Below are 8,913 nucleotides of genomic sequence, written 5' to 3' on the forward strand. Positions count from 1 at the left end.
GCAGCTACAGTCTGGAGGTCTAAGGTGCCTCTTACTGCTCTTTTTAATTTGCTACTTGATCAAATGGTAACTGTATAGCAATATATAGTTTACCAAAGGAGACGGCAATGGCGACCCACTCCAGTGCTCTTCCCTGGAAAATCCCATGGGCAGAGGAGCCTGGTAGGCTGCAGTCCTTGAGGTCGCGAAGAGTCAGACACGACTGAGCGACTTCACTTTCACTTTTCAGTTTCATGCATTGGAGAAGGGAATGGCAACCCACTCCAGTGTTGTTGACTGGAGAGGCCCAGGGACGGCGGAACCTGGTGGGCTGCCGTCTATGGGGTCACACAGAGTCGGACACAACTGAAGCGACTTAGCAGCAGCAGCAGCAGAAGTATACCAAAGTTTGGCTCCCACGGAAAACGGATTGGGGAGCAGGGAAGGGAAAAACGAATAAAAACTAGAGAAACCGTGAGGAACTCATCCACAAAATGTCATGTATGGAGAGCCAGACCATGAGGGCCCTATGGGTTAGTTCGGAGTCTTGATTATCTGAAAAGCAATTGGAAACTAACACAATTTTTAATAGAGTCCTGTGTAAATATGTATATAATGGTTACATGTTAGATATGAAAATTTCTCTGGTTGCAATGTGAAAAATGGAGTAGAAGCAGGAAGACTAATTGGGTTACTGCAGCAGCCTAGGCAAAAGACACTGTTAGAAATAGTATGGTAGCAGTTGTTGTTTAGTCGCTAAGTCATGTCCAACTCTTGCAACCCCATGGATATAGCCCGCCAGGCTCCTCTGTCCATGGGATTTCCCAGGCAATAATACTAGAGCGGGTTGCTATTTTCTTCTCTAGAGGATCTTCCCAACCCAGGGATGGAACTCACCTCTCCTTCATTGGCAGGTGGGTTCCTTATCACTGAGCCAACAGAAAAGCCCTTGGTAACAGTAGATATGGAGAAAACAAACAGGAATTGGGATATATTTTGGAATTAGAATTAATAGATTTGCAGATGAAAAAGAGGAGTTACACATAAATGTGGAGATTTTGGCTTAAGTCCCAAACCATCTAGGTGAATGATGATGTCATTTACTGAGGATGAGAAGAGTTCCTAAATTGCAGCTAATTTAGGGACTATAAGGGAGGAAGGAAAACATTAAAGAACCTATTCAGTATACATTTTTAAAGTAGGTAGTTGGATGTGTAAGTATGGCATTCTGGAGAGACAGCAACACTGGGTACATATGTGGCATCAGCACATGTAATATTTATATCCAAAGTGTAAGATTATAAGTAGAGAGAAATGGGACCAGTATTGATCCATGGGGAATGCCGGTGTTGAGAATTGAGAGGAGGAAGAACAAAGCAATCCTTTCTCTCTTGGCACTTACGTTCTAGTAGTAAAGACGGACTGAAACATGTGGATGAGTAAGTAAATGGGTTCCTTTTGGAGAATAAATAAGTGCTTTGAGTGAGAAAGAAAAAATATATATAGCCAAGGTAGAGAGAGAAACTGATTGGTGTGCTCAGTTGCTAAGTCGCATCCAACTCTTTGCAGCCCCGTGGACTGTAACCCACTGGGCTCCTCTGTCTATGGGATTTTCCAGGCAAGAATACTGGAGTGGGTTGCCAGTTCCTCCTTCAGGGATCTTCCCAATTCAGGGATTAAACCTTCATCTCCTGTGTCTCTTGCTTTGACAGGCCAGTTCTTTACTGAGCCACCTGGGAAGCCCAAACTGACTGGAGCATGCTGCTTTAAACACTATCTTTGGAGGCTTTCTCCAGCGTCTCTTACAGTGATCATATATAATTAGCATATGGTGTGTGTGTTAGTCACTCAGTCATGTCTGACTCTTTGTGACCCCATGGACTGTAGCCTGCCAGGCTCCTCGGTCCATGGGATTTCATAGGCAAGAATACTAAAGTGGGGTGCTGTTTCCTTCTCCAGGGGATCTTTTCAACTTAGGGATTGAACCTGGGTCTCCTGTATTGCAGGCAGACTCTTTAATGTCTGAGCCACCAAGGAAGCCCTAGCATATGGTAGGCATATGTATATATTTGTTCAATGAATGAATTCATGAATGGATTAACTTTAATATTGCACTTCCTCTTATAGTCAGTAATAGCTACATCAATCGTCAAGATAAGTTTAATTGTCTTTACTATAATTGAGCTATCACAACTCAGTGAGATAAGAACATGACAACGTATTTTCTCTCTACTTAATTGCTTTTAGTGGTAGTCAATGAAATACACCTTATCCTTCCCTTGACAATAACTCAGGCAGATTTCATAATATATTGGTCATCCTCAGTTACTAATAGTCCAAGTTGATTTGAAATATCATCTTCAAACTCTAATAAATTCACAATTCTTACCCTCCCCTCGTATAAGGCTTGACCTGAGGGATAGGGGAAGATGTGATTTGCTTTCATTTCTTCCATGTTTAAGTGGAAGTGGCTGTGGTCTGCTTTGAGTTGTGCTTTTCTCATTTCCTTTTCTTGTTATAGCCCAGAGGTTCCCAGACTTTTCTCAGCTTGTGGTACCCTTATTGTTTTAGTAATTTTTTCACAACATCCCTCAGTGCTTCCTTCTTGCCTATTACCCCTCTTTTTTTTTTTTTTTTCCTAGAATCTTAGTTGCAACAGGTGAGTTCTTAGTTGTGGCATGTTGGATCTAGTTCCCTGACCTGGAAATGCCCCCTGGGTTTAGAGAGCAGAGTCTTAGCCACTGGGCACCAGGGAAGTCCCACCTTTTGATTTTTAAGAGGCACTGCCCGCTGGGCAGGCTCAGTAAGGCTCAGCAATTATTCCATATTATTTCTCTGCATTTTCCAATTCCCTTGTTAGATGGGACTATACAATTCATTCTGGTCAGTTGGCTGTTAATGAAAGCAACATGTGTCAATTCCAAACTATATTATAGAAGAAGAGATGTGAAAGCAGTGATTGTGGGGGCTGCCTATTAAGGTCAAAGAGCTGTGAGGTAAACACTGCATAGAATACCTACATGGTCACCACATCAATGACAACTGCCCTACAAAGGTGCTTGACTGTCTCCAAATTTTGCATAAGTAAGAAATAGTTTTTATTAATTTTTATTGAATAAATACACTGTTAGTTTAGGGCTAATTTTTTTTTCCATAGTAAAGCCTATTCTTTCACCATTAAAAATATACTCTGTGATAACTCATTTTATGTGTCAGTTAGACTGACCACAAGGTACCCAGATTAAATATTATTTCTGGGTATGTAGCTGAGGGTGTTTCTAGATGAGATTAACATTTGCGTTGGTGAACTCAGTAAAGTAGATTGCTTTCACTAATGTGGATAGGCATCATGTAATCTGTTGAGCACCAGAATACTACAGAAGGTGGAGAAAAGAAGAATCATCCCCTTTTTCCTGCCTCACTGATTAGGCTGAGACATCTGATCTCATCTTCAACAATCAGACTGGGTTCTGCACAATCAACTCCCCTTGGTTCTTAGGCTTTCAAACTTAGGCTGAATTCCACCACCAGCTTTTCTGGATCTCCAGCTTGCAGATGACACATCAGGGGACTTTTCAGCCTCCATAGTCACATGAGCCAATTCTTCATAATAAATATATATATTTATATTTTAAGAATATATAAATGAATGCACATTTTAATTTATAAATATATGATATTATATATATTGTTATAAAACATAAATGTATATTGGGTTGGCCAAAATGTTTGTTCAAGTGTTCCATAAGATGTTACAGAAAAACCCAAACTTTATGACCAACCCAAAAATAAATATAAAATATAATTTTATTTTTATTTATTCAAATATGAAAATACATTAATAAATCATATGCTTAATTTTTATATTTTTAAATTTATTATGCATGTGTAATATTATATATATTTCCTCAATATGTTTTTGTTACAGCAGCCACAGTGATTCTGTTATGCCCTTGGAACTCTCCAGTGACCTTTCCTCTCAGTTAGACTAAAAGCTAAAGTTCTTCCTTTGATTTGGAAGAGCTTATATGATCTGGCTTCTCCAGGGTAGTATTTAATACTTTTCAAGCTTCATCTATTCTTTTCCCCCTCCTTCACACCGTACTATAGACATATAGAACCTTCTCTCTGTTCTTGAGTTTTTCAGACCCCTGACTAAGATCTTTGTACTAGCTAAAACTTTCAAAAATGTTTTTTCCACAGAGATCTGCATTTTGGCTCCCTAATTTTCTTCATGTCCTCAAATGTTGCATTTTCACTATATTGTTCCTTGTCCGTCAGCACTGTCTCTGCACTTTCTGTTCTCCTTAGTGTTGCAGCAGCTGAAACACAGAAAACTAGATTTTTCAATGCTTTTGTTGTTTACTGCTGTGTAATAAACCATGCCAAAACTCTGTAGTTTAATAAAACCACCACCAAAGACTTTTTCCTTTTCCTAAGGCAGAATGTATTTTTATAGTTCAAATCATCATATATACATTTTATTATAGTTAACTGAGTGTGTGTGTGGTTTCCCCCTTGCTAGTAAGCTTGAAAATAGGCATTGCTATTTTGTTCTCTGTATCCCCTAAGCATTAACATATTCCTTCAGTTCAGTCACTCAGTCGTTTGTGACTCTTTGTGATCCCATGGAGTGCAGTAGCCAGGCCTCGATGTCCCTCACCAGCTCCTGGAGCTTTCTCAAACTCATGTCCATTGAGTTAGTGATGGCATCCAACGATCTCATCCTCTGTCATCCCCTTCTCCTCCTGCCCTCAATCTTTCCCAGAATCAGGGTCTTTTCCAATGAGTCAGTTCTTCCCATCAGGTGGTCAAAGTATTGGAGTTTCAGCTTCAACATTAGTCCTTCCAATGAATATTCAGAGCTGATTTCCTTTAGGATGGACTGGTTGGATCTCCTTGTCATCCAAGGGACTCTCAAGAGTCTTCTCCAACACCACAGTTCAAAAGCATCCGTTCTTTGGTACTCAGTTTTCTTTATAATCCAACTTTCACATCCATACATGACTACTGGAAAAGCCATAGCTTTGACTAGATGAACCTTTTTGGCAAAGTAACATCTCTGCTTTTTAACATGCTGTCTAGATTGGTCATAACTTTTCTTCAAGGAACAAGCATCTTTTAATTTCATGGCTGCAGTCACCATCTGCAGTGATTTTGGAACCCAAAAAAATAAAGTCTGCCACTGTTTCCACTGTTTTCCCATCTATTTGCGATAGAGTGATGGGACCAGATGCCATGATCTTAATATTCTTAATGTTGAGTTTTAAGCCAGTTTTTTCATTCTCTTTCACTTTGATCAAGAGGCTCTTTAGTTCCTCTTCTTTTTCTGCCGTAAGGGTGGTGTCATCTGCATGTCTGAGGTTATTGAATTTCTCCCAGCAATCTTGATTCCAGCTTGTGCTTCTTGCAGCCCAACGTTTTTCATGATGTACTCTGCATATAAGTTAAATAAGCAGGGTGACAATATACAACCTTGACGTACACCTTTCCCGATTTGCAACCAGTCTGTTGTTCCATGTCCAGTTCTAACTGTTGCTTCCTGACCTGCATACAGATTTCTCAACAAATAGGTCAGGTGGTCTGGTATTCCCATTTCTTTCTGAATTTTCCACAGTTTGTTGTGATCTGCACAGTCAAAGGCTTTGGCGTAGTCAATAAAAGAAGTAGATGTTTTTCTGGAACTCTATTATGTTTTTGATGATCCAACGGATATTGCCAATTTGATATCTGGTTCCTCTGCTTTTTCTAAATCCAGCTTAAACATATGGAAGTTCACAGTTCATGTACTGTTGAAGCCTGGCTTGGAGAATTTTGAGCATTGCTTTCCTAGCCTGTGAGATGAGTGCAATTGTGTGGTAGTTTGAACATTCTTTGGCATTGCCTTTCTTTGAGATTGGAATGAAAACTGACTTTTTCCAGTCCTGTAGCCACTGCTGAGTTTTCCAAATTTGCTGGCATATTGAGTGCAGCATTTTCACAGCTTCGATTTTTTAAGATTTGAAATAGCTCAACTGGAATTCCATCACCTCCACTAACTTTGTTCATAGTGATGCTTCCTAAGGCCCACTTGACTTTGCGTTCCAGGATGTCTGGCTCTAGGTCAGTGATCATACCATTTGTGATTATCTGGGTTGTGAAGATCTTGTGTATAGTTCTTCTGTGCATTCTTATCACCTCTTCTTAATATCTTCTTCTTCTGTTAGGTCCATACCATTTCTGTTCTTTATTGTGCCCAGCTTTGCATGAAATGTTCCGTTGGTATCTCTAATTTTCTTGAAGAGATCCTTAATCTTTCCCATTCTATTGTTTTCTCTGTTTCTTTGCATTGATCGCTGAGGAAGGCTTTCTTATCTCTCCTTGCTATTCTTTGGAACTCTGATTCAAATGGGTATATCTTTCCTTTTCTCCTTTGCCTTTTGCTTCTCTTCTTTTCTCAGCTATTTATAAGTCCTCCTCAGACAACCATTTTGCCTTTTTGCATTTTTTTTTCTTGGGGATGGTCTTGATCCCTGTCTCCTGTACAATGTCATGAACTTCTGTCCATAGTTCTGCAAGCACTGTGTCTGTCATAGCTAATCCCTTGAATCTATTTCTCTCTTCCACTGTATAATCGTAAAGGATTTGATTTAGGTCATACCTCAATAGTCTAGTGATTTTCCCTACTTGTCTTCAAATTTAAGTCCGAATTTGGCAATAAGGAGTTCATGATCTGAGCCACAGTCAGCTCCTGGTGTTGTTTTTGCTGACTGTATAGAGCTTCTCCATCTTTGGCCGCAAAGAATATAATCAGTCTGATTTCAGTATTGACCATCTGGTGATGTCCATGTGTAGCGTCTTCTCTTGTGTTTTTGGAAGAAGGTGGTTGCTATGACCAGTGCATTCTCTTGGCAAAACTCTTTTAGTCTTTGCCCTGCTTCATTCTGTACTCAAAAGCCAAATTTGCCTGTTACTCCAGGTATTTCTTGACTCCTACTTTTGCATTCAAGTCCCCAATAATGAAAAGGACATCAGTATCACAGTAATCCCAGTCTATGCCCCCACCAGTAATGCTGAAGAAGCTGAATTTGAATGGTCCAATGTATGCCTTACAAGTAGATTAGTGGTCACTGAATGTTATGTGTAAATTAATATTGCTCACAGAAGCTAAAATATATCCTGCTGGTAACTAGGGGTTACATATTCATTGATTTGCATGCTGACTTTAAGAAACTAGGCTAAAGAATTCATTGCAAAATTATCATGCTGCTCAAGACAAAATGTCAGTATTATTCTGTGTTACTTATTGAGAGATGATGATGTGTGGATCTTATGGATAGCTTGTGTAGATTTACTTCTGGGTAAAATAAGCCTTTTAACCAACTGTGAAATCTTATGTTGGCATGCATATGAAGGTAAATTTTGTCTTAGCTTTCAGAAGAGTAAATCCTTAACCTTTGCTTAAATAAAATATAAATACACCTTTTCATCTAACAATTCTGTTTTCAGAATTTACATTAGATAGCTTGGGCTGCCATAAAAAAGATACCATAAACTAAGTGGATTACCTAAAGAAATTTATTTTCTTACAGTTTTGGAAGCTGAAAGTCCAGGATCAGTGTGAGCATTATCAAGTTTTTGTGATAACTCTTTTCCTGGCTGGCCTTCTCACATGATAGAGAGAGAGGGAGAGGGAGATAGAGTGAATGTTCTGGTATAACTCTTAAAAGGGAAAATCCCATTATGAGGGCCCCACCTTCATGAGTTCATCTTAACCTAATTACATACATATTTTTTCAATTAGAGAATTGATTATGTTTGCTAGAGAAGTGATTATATTTGCTATTTTTACATTTAACTGGTGATTATTTGGATATCTGTTTTCCCCATTAAACTTTTAGGAGCCATATTAATTATTTCCAACCATTGTCTCTCCACATTCCAACTCATAATATGAGCTCTATAAATATTCATTGGGAAAAAAAAAGAATGGTTTGTTTTGAGGTAATGCATGCATGTTTGTGGGCTTCCCTAGTGGGTCGGTTAGTAAAGACTCCGCGTGTAATGTGGGAGACCTGGGTTTGATCCCTGGGTTGGAAAGATCCCCTGGAGGAAGGTATTCTTGCCTGAAGAATCCCCAAGGGCAGAGTAGCCTGGCAGGCTACAGTCCATGGGGTAGCAAAGAGATGGACAGGGCTGAGTGACTAAGCACAAGCACATCCATATTTGTATGCACTAAATACATTCCCATATTCTGTAGTTACAAGTCATTATCACTAGATGGCAATCTTGTCCTGGACAAGGCAAATGTTCCTGGTATTAAGCCCTGAACTGAAGAATGAGGACACAAAATTGGGGCAAATGTCATTTATGTGTTTCTAAGGTTGGTGAGATGAAAGGAATCTGAAAGTTTAAGCATGAAATAAGAATTGCATATATTTTATTCTGCTTCATTTCATTGTGTACTTGACCCTCTGACTAGCTCAATTTTACATAGTAATGCACTTTAGCATTACTGTCATTCCACCAACCTCTTATTATTATAATTTTTGTTAAAAACAATGTTTAAAAAGATCTCTTAGTTCATCTCAGTTCAGTTCAGTCGCTCACTCGTGTCTGACTCAATGCAACCCCGTGAACCGCAGCAGGCCAGGCCTCCCTGTCTATCACCAACTCCCGGAGTTTATCCAAACTCATGTCCACTGACCCACTCCTGTACTCTTGCCTGGAAAATCCCATGGACAGAGGAGCCTGTTGGGCTGCAGTCCATAGGGTCATGAAGACTCGGGCACGACTGAGCGACTTCACTTTCACTTTTCACTTTCATGCATTGGAGAAGGAAATGGCCACCCACTCCAGTGTTCTAGCCTGGAGAATCCCAGGGGTGGCGGAGCCTGGTGGGCTGCCGTCTATGGGGTCACACAGAGTCGGACGCAATTGAAGCGACTTAGCAGC

This window comes from Muntiacus reevesi, chromosome 1 (assembly GCF_963930625.1).
Source record: "Muntiacus reevesi chromosome 1, mMunRee1.1, whole genome shotgun sequence".
Classification (NCBI taxonomy): domain Eukaryota; kingdom Metazoa; phylum Chordata; class Mammalia; order Artiodactyla; family Cervidae; genus Muntiacus; species Muntiacus reevesi.